Source organism: Chiloscyllium plagiosum, unplaced genomic scaffold, assembly GCF_037043375.1.
Source record: "Chiloscyllium plagiosum isolate Xiang-an unplaced genomic scaffold, Cpla_swu_hap1 HiC_scaffold_21, whole genome shotgun sequence".
Classification (NCBI taxonomy): Eukaryota; Metazoa; Chordata; class Chondrichthyes; order Orectolobiformes; family Hemiscylliidae; genus Chiloscyllium; species Chiloscyllium plagiosum.
The window spans coordinates 65,420,591-65,438,299 of NW_028270159.1; the positions used below are offsets into that span (position 1 = coordinate 65,420,591).

The 17,709-nt window shown below is 43.9% G+C and overlaps 1 long non-coding RNA gene across 2 annotated transcripts in view; it reads right to left on the reverse strand.

Moving 5' to 3' along the window:
• LOC122547971 (uncharacterized) overlaps positions 1 to 15,184 on the reverse strand; it is a 34,106-nt gene extending 18,922 nt beyond the window's left edge. Inside the window, exons 1-5 of one of the 2 annotated variants that reach the window (XR_015760804.1) lie at positions 15,110 to 15,184; positions 14,748 to 14,854; positions 11,978 to 12,060; positions 9,479 to 9,580; positions 8,434 to 8,526 (exon numbers count right to left, since the gene is read on the reverse strand). This is a non-coding gene — a long non-coding RNA (uncharacterized LOC122547971). Of the gene's footprint in view, positions 1 to 8,433; positions 8,527 to 9,478; positions 9,581 to 11,977; positions 12,061 to 14,747; positions 14,855 to 15,109 lie in introns of those variants that run through there. The other variant, XR_015760803.1, reaches the window with a different exon arrangement.
• Between the last annotated feature and the right edge of the window lie 2,525 nt (positions 15,185 to 17,709).

Below are 17,709 nucleotides of genomic sequence, written 5' to 3' on the forward strand. Positions count from 1 at the left end.
GCCCAGAGATGAAGCAGAGCAGTGTAAGCTGTTATGATCCCACATTCATAGAGATGTATAGCACCAACACAGACCCTTCGGTCGAACACATCCACGCCAACCAGGTCTCCAAACCTAATCTATTCCCATTTGCCAGCACTTGGCCCAATTCCCTGTAAATGCTTCCTAATCATATCATGTGTCTATTTAGATGCCTTTAACATGTTTTAATTGTACTAGCCTCCACCACTTCCTGTGGCAACTCATTCCACCCACTGCATGAAAGAGTTGTCCTTTAGGTCCCTTTGAAATTTTATCCGTTCACCCTAAAGCAATGCCCTCTACTTCTAGACACTCCTACTCCAGGGAAAACACCTTGTTCATTTACTCTATTCATGCCCCTCATGATTGTATAAACCTCCATCACATCACCACTCAGCCTATGGCACTCCAGGGAAAACAGCCCCAGCCTTTTATGCCTCACCCTACAGCTCAAATCCTCCAACCCGAACAACATCCTTGTAAGTCTTTTTTGAAACCTTTCAAGTTTCACAGAACCCTTCTGATAGGAGGCAGGCCAGAACTGCACACACTATTCCAAAACTGGCCTAACGAATATCCTGTACAGCAACATGACCTCCCACATCCTATACTCAATGCTCAAACCAATAAAGGAAAATATACTGAACACCTTCTTCAGCATCCTATCGACCTGCAACTTGACTTGCAAGGACTATGAACCTGCAGTCCAAGGTCTCTTTGTTCCGCAAACGTCTCCAGGGCCTTGCCATTCAGTGTACAAGTCCTGCCCTGATTTGCTTTTCCAAAATGTAGCACCTCATTTATCTAAATTAAACCCCATCTGATCAATATCTTATTGTAATCTGAGGTAACCTTCATTATCCACAATACCTCCAATTTTGTATGACCTGCAAACTCATTTACGATACCAAATCATTTAAAATGAATGACAAATCAAATCCAGAAATAAACATCCATTTCTCTGAGATTGAATGTGTTCTGTGTAAATCCTGCCCAATGACTCTGTACCAGAGAAAGGCTGCACCTGCGCCTGGCTGCACCTTGCCCCCGACAAAGCTGGCGGCTCCGCACGTGTCCAGTGAATTCTTGCCACGAATAAAGATGTTGGCGGTCACTCATGCCTGCAGCCACACTGAGGCAATTCCCCGTTTAATGAAAACACGAGACTGGGACGTTCAAATTCATGTTTTCCGATGTGTACATTTTGTTTGTAAAACCTCTCCGCTCATACAGAATCGCTCTCACCTCCTGCGGTTCCACAGACAGCCTTGATGATTTTTGCGGGTACCTATTCTCTGCCTGGTTACTCGTATGTCCTTCGTGTATTTGTACAATCACCTTCGATTCTCCTTAAACTTATTTCCTAAAGCTATCTCATGTCCCCTTTTTGCCCTCATGGTTTACCTCGAGTATACTCCTACTGTCCTTTTCGTCCTCTAGGGATTCACACAAACACAGCTCTCTGTACCTGCCATATCCTTCCTTCATTTTCTCGACTAGGCCCTCAATTTCTTTCGTCAGGCAGCACTCTTTACACCTACCAACCTTGGCCTCAACAGGAACATACTGTCTATATACTCTCATTGTCGCAGGCCTATGGAGGCAATGGCAGATGAGGATACAGAAGCAATCATTCTCAGGAAAGAGGTAATGTTGGGAAAGATAACAGCCTAAAGGTAGATGGGTCTCCTGACTCTGATGGAATGCATCCCAGGGACTAAAAGAGACGTTGGGGGGAGGGGAGGAGAGGATAACAAATAGACCTCGTGATAATTCACTAAAATTTGTTGGATGTCTAGTTTTGACAGACTGGAAGCTGCAAATGCGGTGCCACTATTTTTCAAAAAGGATCCGTTAGCTTAACTTCTGTAGTGGAGAAAATGCTTGAACCTCTCAAGGAAGTAGTGGTGAGATATCTGGGTAGAAATTGTCTCATTGAGCAGACACAGCATGGATTCATGAAAGGCAGGTCACGTTTAACACGTTTACTGGAATTACTTGAGGATACGATGAGTGCATTGGACAAGGGGGACTCGGTGGATGTGGTGTACCTGGATTTCCATAAGGCATTCGATAAGTTGCCACACAAAAGGCTGCTGAATAAGGTAAAGATGCACAGCATTATGGGTAATTATCATTGATACAGGATCGGTTAACCAACAAAAAGTAAAGAATGGTGATAAATGGGTGTTTGGATTTTGTGTTGGCACTACAACTGTTTGCAATTTACACAAATGTTTTGGAGTTGAGGACCAAGTGTACAGTGTCAGAGTTCACATTTGATATAAAGATGAGGTAGAGCAATGTGTGCAGAGGCCACTGTAAGTCTGCACAGGGATACAGATCAGTTACGCGAGTGGGTAAGGATCTGGCAGATGGAGTTCAATGTTGGGATATGTGAGGTCATCCATTTTGGTCGGACTAACAACAAACTGGATGATGAAATAGTGAGAACGTGCACCATGCTGCTGTGCAGAGGGAGCTGGGTGTCCTTGTGCATGAATCACAGGAAGTTGGTTTGCAGGTGCAGCAGGTAATTAAGACAGTGAAGGGAATATTGTCCTTCCTTGCTAGAGGGATGGTTATGCTGCAGCTGTACAAGGTGCTGGGGAGGCCACACCTGGAGTTCTATGTACAGGTTTGGTCTCCTTACTTCAGGAAGGATGGACTGGCACCGGAGGGAGTACAGAGGAGGTTCACTAGTTTGAGTCAGGAGTTGAGGATTGGTGTATGTGGAGAGATTCAGAAAACTGGTTCTATAGTCATTGTAATTTAGAAGAATGGGTGGTTGGATAGGAAACAATAAAATTATGAAGGGAATAGATAAGACAGAAGCAGGGAGGCTATTTCCACTTGGGCGGGTCAAACTACAGAGCATTACCTCAAAATAAGGGGGAGCAGATTTAGGACTGAGTTCAGGAGGAACTTCTTCAGCTAAAGGGTTGTGAGTCTGTGGAATTCCCTGCCGAGTGAAGCATTTGACATTATCAACTTGAATGCCTTTAAGGCAAAAGGAAGATTTGTGAACAGGAAAAGAATTAAGGGTTATGGTGAGAGCAGGAAAGTGGAGCGGAGGCCATGAGAAGATCAGCCCTGATCTTATTGAATGGTAGAGCAGACCAGATGAAAGTTCTTCCCTTGTCAAAATTGGCCTTTGTCCAATTCAGAACCTTAACTTTTAGATCTGGTATATTATTTTCTGTAACTATTTTAAAACTAGTAGAATTATCAGAGACTCCCAACAGTGTGGAAGCAGGTCATTCAGCCCACCATATTAATACTGACCTGGAGAGCCTCCTAACCTCCTCCTATAACATTGCATTTCCCAGGGCCAGCCAACCTACACATCACTGAACATTATGGGCAATTCAGCCTGGATAATCCACCCAACCTGCAGATCCCTGAACACTGTGGGAAATTCAGCCTGGATAATCCACCCAAACTACACAGCTTTGGACTGTGGGTGGAAACCAGAGCACCCGGACGAAATCCATGCAGAAAACTCCAATAAGGTGATCATCCCTTTCTTATTTCCCAGTTCCACCTAAATAACTTCACTGGGCATACTCCCAAGAATATCTTCCCTAAGCAAAAACATAACGCTATCCCGAATCAAAAATACCACTCCCCCTCCTCTCTTGTCCCCCTTTCTATTCTTCCTACAGCATCTATACCCTGGAACATTAAGCTGCCAGGCCTATCCATCCCTGAGTGATGCCTCTGTAATTGCTATAATATCCAGTGCCATGTTCAAAACCATAACCTGAGCTCATCTGCCTTCCCTGCCAGGCCTCTTGCATTGAAGTAAATGCAGTGTAACTGCTCAGTCCGACCTCATTCTGTACCTTGCCCTTTCCGACCTTGACATTTTGACTTCTGACCTGTACCAGCCTCAGACATATCTCTTTCCTCACTATCTTCTTGGGTTTACACCCACTCCCTCACTTGTTTAATGCCTCCCAAGTATCACCAGCAAGTCTCCCTGCCTAGATATTAGACACCTTCCAATTCAGGTACAATCCATCCTTCTTATGCAGGTCAACTCTACTCCAGAGGAGATCACAACGATCCAAAAAACGTGGATCCTTTCCCCCTGCACTAGCTCCTTAGCCACTCATTGAGCACCTCCTCCTCCTCTATAACATGGACATTTTTCAAGATGTCACCATTTATTTCCCCACATTCTATATCTCTCAGGTACTTCTTCACAGTAAACACTGATGCAAAATATTTGTTTCCTATCTTGCCCATCGCCTGCAGCTCCACACAATGGCTGCCTTGCTGATCTTTGAGGGTCTCTATTTTCTCCCTAGTTAGCCTTTTGTTTCTCATGTATTTACAAAAGCCCTTTGGATTATCCTTAACCCTATTCGCCAAAGCTATCTCACGTCCCTTTTCTGCCTCCTGATTTCCCTCTTAATTATACTCCTACTGCCTTAAAACTCAAAGGACTTTTGGATTGGAATAAATGCAAAATATTACATCCTGACAAAACAAACGAGGGTAGGACTTACACTCAATAAAAGTACGGCCTTGAGTAGTGATATGGGAACAAAGAGACCAAGGGGTTCACGTCTTTGAAGTCTGTGTTACATGTAGAAAGGGCGGTTAAGAAGATACTTAGCACACTTACCTTCATTGTTCACACCTTTGAGTACAAGAGTGGGGACGTTGCGTTGAGGATGTACAGAACGTTGGGGAGGCCTCTTCTGGAATACTCTGTCCAGTTCTGTTTGTGCTGTTATAGGAAGGATATTATTAAATTGGAGCATGTTGCCATGAATGGAGGGATTGTGTTTTAAGGAGAGGCTGGATAGGCTGGGAATGTTTTTCACTGGCATGCACAAGGTTGAGAAGTGACCTCATTAGTGGTTTACAAAATCAGAAAGAGTGTAGATAAGGTGAATAGCCGGGGGAGAGGGGGGTTCAAATCTCGGGTGCATTCATTTTGAGAAGAAATTAGAAAGATTTGAGAAAAGACATTAGGGTTTTTTAAAAAAAAGATTATACGTGTGAAATGAACTTCCAGAGGAAGTGGGAGCTGTGAGTACAATTACAATATTTAAAAGACATTCAAATAAGTACATAAATAGGAAATATTTGGATGGATGTGGACTAAGCGGAGGCAGGTACAATTAGTTCAGTTTGGAATTATGGTTGGCATGGACTGGTTGGACCACAGGGCCTGTTTCCTTGCTGTATAACATTATGACGCTAATCCTCACTAACTCTAAATTCCTCCATCCTCAACTCTCCCGATCACTGTCACTTCATCCAGCCTCATAACTCTTCCTTATTTATATACATCCTCACCAGCCACAGAATGCTCCCTATCTCATGTCCTCCAGTTTCTCAAATCTCTGCGATATGTGCTTTTCTTTAGTTCCAGCCTTGAGGATGCCCTCATTCACTCCGATTGGTTGGAGGACAAACTGGTCCTCCAGTACTGCCCTCTGCCCCCTATTGGCCTGTGCTGACATCAATCATCGGGGCCCATTGTGAGGTGAGTGGTGGGATCCTCCCTCTCTCTGCCCTGGGATGAGCTACAATATTCACAGTCAATGGGGCAGTATCACAGAGCACAGAGTCTGGGACTATTCAACCCATTTGGGATGTACACGCTCCCTCTGGAGATGCTGCAAATCTGTCCCAATTCCCTTCCCATTTGCCTATAGCCTCCCAAATCTTCCCTTAAAAAGTAAAATTCCAAATCTGTTTATGAATAACTGCTGAGTCTGTGTCCAGCTGCCATTCAGACTGTTCCAGATACTCAGAACTTACTGAAGAAAATAATGTTCACATTATTTGCCAATTACCTGAAAATTGTTACTAAAATTGTGACATTGTTAACAATTCCACTCTCTCTGCAGATTAGATATCCTAGAAACAAATTTGCACCTGGTCAAAATCACTGCTTAACCTTCTCAACTCCAAGGACAATTATCTGTGCTTCTGTTAGCTCTCCACAAAAGAGGAACACATCTTATTTTCATTTATTAGTGTCATAGAGATGTACAGCACAGAAACAGACCTTTGGTCCAATTTGTCCACACCAAATAGGAATCCTCAACAAATGGAGCTCCATTTGCCAGCTACTGGTCCGTATCATTGGAAACTCTTCCTATTCATGTACTCAATCGAATGCCTTTCAAATGTTGTAACTGTATCAGCTTCCACTATTTCATCTGGCAGCTCATTCCACACATACACCACACATTCCACACATACACCACACACAGCTTGAAAACTTTGCCCCTTAAATCCGTTTTTAATCTTTGCCCTCTCAACTTAAGCCCATGTGATCTTGTTTTGATCCAACCTAACTGGGAGGAAAAGACCCTGGCTGTTCACCTTATCCATGCCCCTTATGATTTTACAAATCTCCATGAAGTCACCTCTCAGTCTTTGACTCTCCAGGGAAATTAAGCCTCCCCCTGTAGCCCAAATCCTCCAACCCTAGCAAAGTCTTTGTAAATCTTGTCTGAACTCTTTCAAGATTCACAACATCCTTTCCAGAACAGGGAATTTCGAACTTAAAACAGAATTCCTGAAATGGCTTAATCAATGTCCTGTCCAACCACAATTTGACGTCCCAGCTTCTGTACTCGATGCATTGACCAATAAATATAAGCATACCAAACCCCACCTTCACTAGTCTGCCTACCTGCGATTCTCCTTTCAAGGAACAATGTACCTGCACTCCATGGTGTCTATGTTCAGCAACATTCCCAAGGACTTTCCCATTAAGTGTACAAGTCCTGCTCTGATTTGCCTTTCCAAAATCCAACAGCTTACATTTGTCTAAATTGAACCCAGTCTGCCATTCCTCGCTCCAATGGCCCATCTGGTCAAGATACGGTTGCATTCTGAACTTGTCCACTTCATCATTGTCCACCACACCTCCAATTTTGGTGTCTTCTGTAAACCCACTGACCATATCTCATATATTCACATCCAAGTCATTTATTTGAGGACCCAATATCCATTCATGCAGGACAATGCTGCTCACAGGCCTCCAGTCCGCAAAGCAACCCTCCATCACCACCCTCTGCCTCCTACCTTCAAATCAGTATTGTATCCAAATGGCTAGTTCTCCCAACATTTCATGTTATCTAACCTTGCTAACCAGTCTGCTTTGTGGAACATCGTTCAGTGTCCATATAGACAACGTCCACAGTCTGCCTTCATCAATCATCTTTGTCACATCTTCAAAAAAACTCAATCAAGTTAGAGAGAGAGAATTTCCCACACACAAAGCCACGTTAACTATCCCTCATCAATCCTTGTCTTTCCAAATACATGTAAATCCTGTCCCTCAGAATCCCTTCCAACAACTTACCTACCACTGACGTTAGGTTGACTGTTCTCTTGTTCCCTGGCCTTTCCTTACCACCTTTTTAAAATAATGGCACCCAACTTCCAGCACCTCACCTTTCACAAACAATGATATAAATACATCAGGGAGGGGCACTGCCATCAACTTCCTAGCTTTCCACAAATTTCTGGTATTCACCTGATCAGGACCCAGGGATTTATCCACCTTGCTACTGTTTAAGACATCCAGTACTTCCCCCTCTGTAATCTAGACACTTTTCAAGTTATCACTATTTATTTCTCCAAACTCTCTAGAATAGAATAGCATAGTATTTCTCCCACATCTTGTTGTTCCATAGATGGCCTTGTTGATCTTTAAGGGGTCCTATTCTCCGTCTGGTTATTATTTTATCCTTAATGTATTTGTAAAATCTCTTTGGATTCTCCTTAAACTATTTCCTAGAGATATTTCAAGTCCCCTTTTTGCTCTCCTGTAAAAACGTGATTCTGTACTCCCAATTCCTTCGCCTCTGCCATATTTGCTCCCAGGAGATGCAATTCCACTCCAGGACATCCCAGAAAGGTTTCCTCTTTCAAGGACCGGATTTCCCTCCCACTTGATCAACAATGCACTCCAACGCATATCCTCCACTTCCTGTACCTCCGCCTTCCCCCCACCCCTCCAACCACAATAAGAATATAATCCCCCGGTCCTCACCTGCCACCCACTAATCTCCATTAACCTCTGCTATGTCCGCTACCTGCAGTCAGACCCCACCACTAGGGATATATCTCCCTCCCCAGCCCTTTCTATCTTCCGCAGAGACCATGGGATCTTTGGTGCTGATGTGCTGCCCTACGGAGACCTCAGTCACTCACCCTGCCAAATGGCCTAGTGAGATTATCACTAGATGGATAATCCAGACACCCAGATAACATTCTGGGGCCCAGGGTTTGGATCCCGTCACGGCAGACAGTGGAATGTGAATTCAATAAAAGTTTGGAATTAAGAATCTATTAAAGACCATGAATCCATTGTTGATTACTGCGAAAAAAACATCAGATTCGCTAATATCCTTCAGGGAAGGAATCTGCCATCCTTACCTGGTCTGGCCTACATGTGACTCCAGACCCACAGCAATGTGGTTGACTCTTTACTGCCCTTTGGGCCCAGCCAGTGACACCCTCGTCCTGTGAATGAATAACAAAGAAGGTCAAGTCTTGTACACAACCATACTATTCTTACAGAGAAGTCATCTCTTAGTAAATTTGCTTCTCAACTCCCTGCTGACTATTGGGGAAGGGGGAGGGGGGGTCAATAGTACCATCCCAATAAGGAGATCATCCCTTTCTTATTTCTCAGTTCCACCTATATAACCTGCCTGGATGTACTCCCAGGAATACCCTCTTGAAGCCCAGCTGTAATGTTATCCATAATAAAAAATACCTCTCCCCCTCCTCTGTTGCCCCCTTTCGATCTTTGCTATAGCATCTATACACTCAAACATTAAGCTGCTGGCCCTATCCATCATTAAGTCATGCCTCTGTGTTTGCTATTATATCTCAGTGCGATGTTCAAAACCATACCCTGAGCTCCTCTACCCGACCTACCGGGCCTCCTGCATTGAAATAAATGCAGTGTAACTGCTCATTCTGTGCCTTGCCCTTGTCTGCCTTGACTGTTTGACGTCTGAACTGTGCCAGCGTCAAACTTAGCTCTTCCCTCACTCTCTCTCTGGGTTTACCCACATTCCTTCACTGGTTTAATGCCTCCTGAATAGCACTAGCAACTGTTCCCTTCCACTCCCAGTACAATCCATCCTTCTGATGGAGGTCAATTCTACCCCACAAGAGATTCCAATGATCCAATAATGTGAACTCTCTATCCCGATGTCATTGATATCAATAAACAACAGCCTCCCCGCAAAATGGTTATTCTCCCCTTTAAGAATATTCTGTTCCCTCTCTGAGACATCCTTGTACAAAAATTACACATTCGAATAATAAACCTTACACTCATCAGGTCATCATAAAAGGATTACATGACACATTGAAGGTTTTGGGAGACCTTTTGAGAGAATGCGATGATTCAAAGGAGAATTTTTAAGCAGCGAATGGGATTGATCTGGAACACAATACTCACACACACAATGCGAATATCCAGGTCCTGATATACTGAGTAATTCAATCAGAGTTTGGCAGAATATTTACTGAGATTACCATCTGAATGTCCACCTGTAATATCCTGTAATACAAGTTTATAAAATCTGTCACTCTCAGTTCAGGTTAGAAACCCACACCATCCCCTCCTTGTGACCCAGAATTAATGTACATATTCCCCTTGAGGAGAACAGCAGTCAACTCAGGGGGAAATCTGTGGGTTTCTAGGATATTCCAACTTGATTAGATTAGATTGCTTACAGTGTGGAAACAGGCCCTTCGGCCCAAAAAGTCCACACTGCCCCGTCGAAGCACAACCCACCCATACCCCTACATTTAGCCCTTACCTAACACTACGGGCAATTTAGTATGGCCAATTCACCTGACCTGCACATCTTTGGACTGTGGGAGGAAACCGGAGTACCTGGAGCAAACCCATGCAGACACAGGGAGAACGTGCAAACTCCACACAGTCAGTCGTCTGAGGCGGGAATTGAACGCCGGTCTCTGACGCTGTGAGACAGCAGTGCTAACCACTGTGCCACCGTGCCGCCCACTTGCGATCTCATGTGACTGAACACAGCAGTTCTTTGACACATTGGAGAAAATGGTCCAAGCGTCAGTGAGATATGGGGAACAAGAATTACTTTCTTTTCTTTCATTCCGTGCTGCCGCTCTGCCTCATCAATAAGATATGGGTGTGAAAGGCTAATGCCTGACGATGGGCAAGTTGTTTCCATCCTGATCAATGGGTAGGAAGATCCTCCCAATCACTCCAAAGCGTATCCCTAAAAAGATAGCAACTCTGTCTGCTTCCCACTGCCCAGTGTTCCCACTAAATGTTTGGAAGAATGGGAAGGGGGGTTATCTCCTAGAAAAGGCATAACTGTAAAGGTCTAAGAGGATTATGAAAAGAGAGAGATGCACAGGAGAAGGGGGCAACAAGTTGCCAGATGGGGTGTAACTTGGGAAAATGGGAAGTTGCTCATTTTGGAGGAGATAATAAAAGAACAAAGTACTATTTAAATGGTGGAAACCGTAGAAAGCTGCACCACAAAGGGACAAGGGGTAATTGTTCAGGAAACACAGAAAGCTACCACAAAGTTACAACAGGGAACCAGGAAAGGGAATGGAATATTTTGTTTCAAAGGTGTTCAGTATTAGAGCTTGGAGTATATACCTGAGAGTAACGTGTTGAAGTGCTGGTGAGACCACCATATCTGCAGTAATGAGAGCGGTTTTGGTCCCTTTAGATCAGGAAATGTGTCACTTTATTGGAGGCATTTCAGGGAAGATTCAATGAGATGATCCCTGGTTTGGAGGGACAATCTTTTAAATAAAGGCTGAAAAGGTTGGGACTCTACTCACTGGATTTTGGAGAAAGAGAGGTGATCTCATTGAAACAGATGGAATTCTTAAGGGGTTTGACAGGATAAATACTGAGAGGATGTACCTGCGGGTAAATACTGAGAGGGGAGTCTGAAACCAGATTCTGAGTCACAGAATCAAGGGTTCTGTTTTGGATTCATCAAGGCGACACCGGCACGGGTAAGGGGTTTCAGTAGCAATGGAGCTGGGGTGAGGTGGAGAAAAGCAACGTTTCAGAGATTGGGATTGTGTGGATGTCTGATCAGAAGGTCACCTTGGGGTCAGATGTAACAGCAATATTGTGAAGAGGGTCATTCTGCCTCAGAGAGTTCCCAGTGGGAGGGAGGGGCGCAGTAGAAAGGTAAAGGTAAGGCAATGGGTTTAACCGTGACAATGTTTCATTGCAGGAAATTGCAGCTAATCGAGTAGTGGGCATGTGATAAGCAGTTTGATAACTGAGTAACAGTGGAGTAATGGAGAGGGATGATGGGGAGGGAGAGCTGGGCATCGTCAGTGTACATGTCAAACCTAACACAGTGTTTTTGGATGATATCACCTCCTGGCACTATGTACGTGAGATACAGGAGAGACCAAGGATAGATCGTTGAGGGACACCAAATGCAAGGAATTCAGAAAGGAAATGGAGAGTGGAGATGGAGCAGGATTTTCCAACAACGGTGAGGTCAAATATTAGTTTTTCACAGAATGTGAGAGAAGGACATAACCAGAAAAGACCAACAGACAGAACAAGGAGCAATATCTATGAATTGGCGAGGGGGGGTGATGACGCGCCAGGGAGGAAAGAGAGTTGGAAAATGAGTTTAGCGAGATTCGGGTAAAGGGTCAAGGTGAGCTCTGATAAGGCTTGACAAGAGACTGGAGAAAGATGTAGGTTTCGGACAAAAACCAGGAACACCACGTGATGCAGTTTGGCTCGGTGGTCTAGCGGGAGGGTGAGAAGCAGGAGATCGGATTATCTCAGTCTTAGTGACAGAGAAACTCCATGGGCTCCTCACTCGTTGCTGGAGGGGAGGATTGAGGAGACAGGATGATGGACAGTGTTTTACACAGAAACAAAACAAGGGTTAGTGATATTTAAAAGGAGTGAACAAACCTGATGTATTTAGCTTTTATCCAGAATATTAAAACAAACGACTGAAGTCCTGGTTCGAATCCCGTCTTGGCAGATGGTGGAATCTGAATACAAGAAAAAAAACAACGTATTAGGAATCTTCTGATCTCCATGAAACCATTGTCAATGGCGAAAAAAATCCTGCCAAACTGACAGCGGCACAGCCAGCTACTCACTGTATTAATCACTGCAAAGTCTCAACACAGGAATGAAACTGGATGGACCAGTTGGCAACTAACAAGGCACCAGAAATTACAACCACAGAATCAGACCTCTCGATGCTGCAACATCCTCCTCACAAACATATGGTTTTTGGTGCCAAAATGTGGAGAGCTGTCTCACAGACCAATCAAGGAAGAGCCTGACATACTCATACTCACAGAATCATCCCTTACAAACAATGACCAGACACCACCATCACCATCCCTAGATGTCGAGAGAGTGGTGCTGGAAAAGCACAACAGTCAGGCAGCACCCGAGGAGCAGGAGAATCGACGTTTCGAGCCTAAGCCCTTCATCAGCCTGACCTGCTGTGCTTTTCCAGCACCAGACTCTTGACTCTGATCTCCAGCATCTGCAGTCTTCACTTTCTCCTGAAATCTCTCGATATGTCCTGCCCCACCAGCAGGACAGACCAGGCAGAGGTGGTGGCACCGTGGTGTACAGACAGGGAGGATTTGCCCTGGGAGTATACAGCATTGGCTCCGGAGACCAGAAAGTCTCATGGCTCCTGCTGATTACCACGTACCGTGCTCCCAAAGCTGATGGATCAGTTCTCCTTCATGATGAACAACATTTGGAGGAAGCACTGAGGAAGTAAAATGGTGTCAAACGTACTCTGGGTACAGGATTTCAATGTCCACTATCGAGACTAGTTCTGCAACAGAATTACTGACTGAGATGGTCAGGTCCGAAATTATATAGCTGCTCAACTGAGTCTGCAGCAGGTGGCGAGGGAACCAACAAGAGTGTAAAACATACTTGATCTAATTGTTATGAATTGAACAGCGGAGATACATCTGGCCATGACAGTATCAGTAAGAGCAACCATCACACATTCCTTTCGGAGACAAAGTCTTTCCATAAAGTTGAGAAAAACCTCCATCGTGTTGAGTGACATTATCACAGTTCAAACTGGGTATCTCTGAGGCACTGTGAGACATCAACAGCAGCAGAACTGTACTCCAGCACAATCTGAAATCTCATGGGTTTGTAAATCCTGCTCTCACCCATCACAATGGACAGGAAAGGAGGGCATGCCATCAGCAGCAACAGGCAGTCCTAAAAATGAAGTGCCAACCTGGTGAAGCTATCAAACAGAACTACCTGCATATCAAACAGCATCAGCAGCAAGCAGAGCTAAACGATCCTACATCCAATGGAACAGATCGGAGCTCTGCAGTTCTCCCACATCCAGTTGTGAACGGTGATGGACAATTAAACAACTCACTGGAGGAAGCATCACAGAAATCCCCACCCTTACTGATGGAGGGGCCTCACACATCCATGCATCAGGTAAGATGACAGCATTTGCAGCAATCTTCAGTCAGAAGTGCAAAGTGGGATGATCCATCTCAGCCTTCTCTTCTGGTTTCTAACATCACAGATGTGAGTTTTAAGCCAGTTCGATTCAGTTTGAATAACATCAAGAAATGGTTAAGTAGTGCAAAGGCTACGGGCCCTGCCAATATTCTGGCAATAATACTGATGGCTTGTGCTCCAGAACTTGCCACCCACCAAGCCACGTACCGCTCCAGCACTGGCATCTACCGAGAATGTAGAACATTGCCCAGGGATGTTCAACACAACAACACAGGGCAATCCAACCCAGGCAATTTCCCTCTATCAGTCCACACTCGATCAGCAGTAAAGTGATGGAAGATGTCATCAACAGGGCTATCAAGCAGCAGCTGCTCAGCAACAGCCAGCTGAGTGACACTCATTTTAGGCTCCACCAGGGCCACTCAGCTCCCGATTGTGTTACCGCCCTGATTCACAATCTGGCAACCAGCTGAATCCCAGAGGTGTGGAGAGTGTGATAACTCAGTCCCACGCCAAGACCACTATTTCTAGCTGATTCCACCCTTGTCTCAGCTCATACTTCCATTTTCCAAACACACTCAGGGCCAGCTTCCCACATTCAACCTCCCTGTAATCTCAAAAAAGTCTAAATCTCTGCTTGTTGATTAATCAAAAGGCTCCTAACTAAAATGAACAGCATACAGTCATAGAGATGTACAGCAAGGAAACAGACCCTTCGGTCCAACCTTTTCATGCCGACCAGATATCCAAACCCAATCTAGTCTCACCTGCCAGCACCTGGCCAACATCCCTCAATTTAAAAGTCTCACACTTGATTTAATTCCTGGCTGTGATAATCCCTAGCTCCCTGCACCCTACACACTGTGAGACCTCGACAACCCTTTTTCTTCGAGACTCCCAACCATTTGTTAATTCATTACTTCACCTGTGTGGCTGTTTCTGCAGTTGCTGAAGCAGCATGGTCTTAAATTCGTAGCCAAAACCTCACAGGTCTGCTTTCCACCTTTAAGACATCCCTCAAAACCTGCTTTTTGGCAATGCTTTTGGTCACCTGACCTAATATCTCCATCTCTGGCCATATGTTTTAAGTTCTCAATCGTATTTTTGTGAAATTATAAGTAGGATAACAAAACTACAAACTGTTCTTTAATTGGACATTATCTTCAAATCATCACTGTTGCTGTAATGAATACTCTGTAATGTCTCTTACCCAACCACATTGTGGGAGCACCTTCACCACACAAACTGCAGCTGTACAAGAAAGTCAAACATCACCCTCTCCACAAGCAACAGGGCTTTGGCATTAATCACTGGTATCTGTGGAAGGAGAAACACAGTTGATGTTTCAGGGAGTGCAAAATTGATTACAGGGAATGAAAATGGTGCAGAATTTGATAGTCAGAAATGGAAGGAAAATACACTTGCTTGGTGGAAAAAAGAATTGTTGACTGTCAAAAATATTCAAGAAAAAAGTAATCTGATAATAGAGCAGCACATGGTCAGGGGCTGGGCCACAGCGAAAAACTCATTTACAAAGGGTCCATAAAAGTCATAATACAGTAGTAAACAGACCAAAAATACACCCATGGTTCGAGACTGAGGAAGCTAGATATTGACAAAGTGGTGATGAGGGAGCCCAGAGGTGAATCAGAGCAGTATTGGCTGCTATGATCACAATGACTCTTTCTCGAGAAAGGCTGCACATGCGCCTGGCTGCACCTTGCCCCCTACAAAGATGGCGGCCGCGCACGTGTCCCGAATAAAGATGGCGGCGCTCACTCAGGCCTGCAGCCGCGCTGAGGTAATTCCTCATTTACGACAAACACGGGACTGGGACGTTCAAATTTGTGTTTTCTGACGTGCACAATTTGTTTGTAAAACCTCTCCGCTCATAGCAACACAGTTTTTCTCCCATTTCCCTGTTTATTTCTTTCCTTACCGTATCCTTTCTCTCCATAACTTCCCGAGCATTCATTACAGTGACTGTGCGCTGCGCGCGAGGGTGATCACATGGTTTAGTTTAGCTCCGCCCTTCATTCACGTTGATTGGTTGGAGGACCAACGTCCCGCTAGGTCCTCCAGCTCCGCCCGCCATCCATTCATTGGTCCGGTGCTGACATCAATCACCCGGAGTCCCTTTGTTGGCGAGAACATGCGCAATGCGTCCTGCTTTCGCTGATATGTTGGGTAATGTGATGGGAGAGTTTGCAGAGGGCAAGAATTGCCTTTGTGTGAGCTCTGCAGTAGATTTCCTTTATTCATGGAGGGAATTGCCTTCCTACTCATGACTGAATAGCTGTGATTGATGAATCAATGCCATCTGAATCAGTACATAAACACCACTTTTTCACAACATCTGAGATCTTTAGCACATTGTATCACGCTCTTCTTTGGAAACAAACAAAATGAAAAGGAACCTCAAGGAATCGGAGCAGGAGTAGGGCATTCGTTCCCTTCAGCTTGTTCCCCCATTCTATCAGATCATGGCTGGGCCAACCCAGACCTCAACACCTCTTTTATGCTTGATCCGCATAGACCTCAACTGCTCAATATTTCAAAAATCTATCTGCCCTCTTTTAATATAATTTGAAATAGAATAGCAGATTCCCTACTATGTGAAAACAGGCCCTTCAGCCCAACAAGCCAGAACAACCCTCTGAAGAGTAACCCAACCATTCCCCTCCCACATTTAACTTTCACAATTGTTTAGGTAAGAAAATTCTAGCCATTCACTGAGAGTAAAAAATTCTTTATGTTTTTTAAAATGAATGTTCCCTTAGTAATGTCCCCTGGTTTGAGACTTCACTGGTGCTAGAAGATCTAGTCAACATCTACTCTGTCAAGCTCATCAGAATCTTGTTTCCATAAGATCACCCCTGCTTATCTATTCTTGATAGGTCAACCCTTTCATCCTTGAAGCACCTAAGTGAATCTTTTTTGAATGGTCTCCGATGTTGGTTTATCCTTCATTAAATATGGGAGCTAACATTGTATACAGCACTCCAAGTGAGGACTCAGCAACAGCCAGTGTGGTTAACCAATCCTCAGTCCATGCTAATACATTACCCCAATACCATGAGCTCCTAAATTGTGCAATTAACTTTTGCGTAGCACCTTATCATTTTCATATTTAAAAACCAAATGTAGAACATCATTGGATTGCCCTTTATCAGCCCTGCTTGTTATCTCCTCAATGAACTGTCGTAAATTTGTCAAATATAGTTTCTCTTTCACAAAACCCCGTCTACCATGTTTTATGATAAGCTTTTCTAAATGTCCTGCAATTTCTTTCTTTAATATTCGACTCTGTAGGTTCTTTCAGTAGATTTGCTAAGTATGATTCCCCTCTTAAATCCATGCAGACTTTGTCCAATCCTGTCACTGTTCAGTAAGAAACTTGACTGTACTCCAATATAGTTAGTAAATGTATCTGTATTTATTTTTTTAAAAATGATTACTTATAAATGCTGGACCCATGCAATAGCAATGAATTAGTGACTCTGAATTTGGGTTATAATGGTTTTTTTTGTTAATTCCTTTGCGTACTGTGTTAGGTAGACAGCACCAAGTGATCACTCTTAATTGTGAGTAACATTGAAAATAATATATTTTAAAAATGACATCCCAAAATGCTGCCTCATTATTATGCAAGGAGAATTTTGCATTCAATAGTTTGCAGATAAAATTGAACAGATTTTTGCTGCAATTTGTGCAGACTGCAGGTTACACCAAAGTGATAACTCTGTTGTCAAATTCTTACTTGACACTGCCCACAGCGATACTGATGGGACTTCACTTTGCCATTCTTGTTCACCAGCTTTATTTCCAGGTTTAATCGTATAATCATTCTGGAGCTTGTAATTTTAGACAACTTCTCTTTTAGTTACATATGTAAATATCATACTGAAGTGTTGCATGAATGGTACCAAATCTGAAATTAGTCTCTAATCTGATAGTAACATGCTCTGACCCTTCTACATATGTATTGGTATAAGTCTATGTCAGTTATTTTTCTGAAGCCTGTGATTCCTGATGAAGGGCTTATGCCCGAAACATCAACTCTCCTGCTTCTCGGATGCTGCCTGACTTGCTGTGCTTTTCCAGCATGGCACTTTTCGACTCTGATGTCCAGCTTCTTTGGTCATCACTTTTTCCTTTGATCAACAAAAATT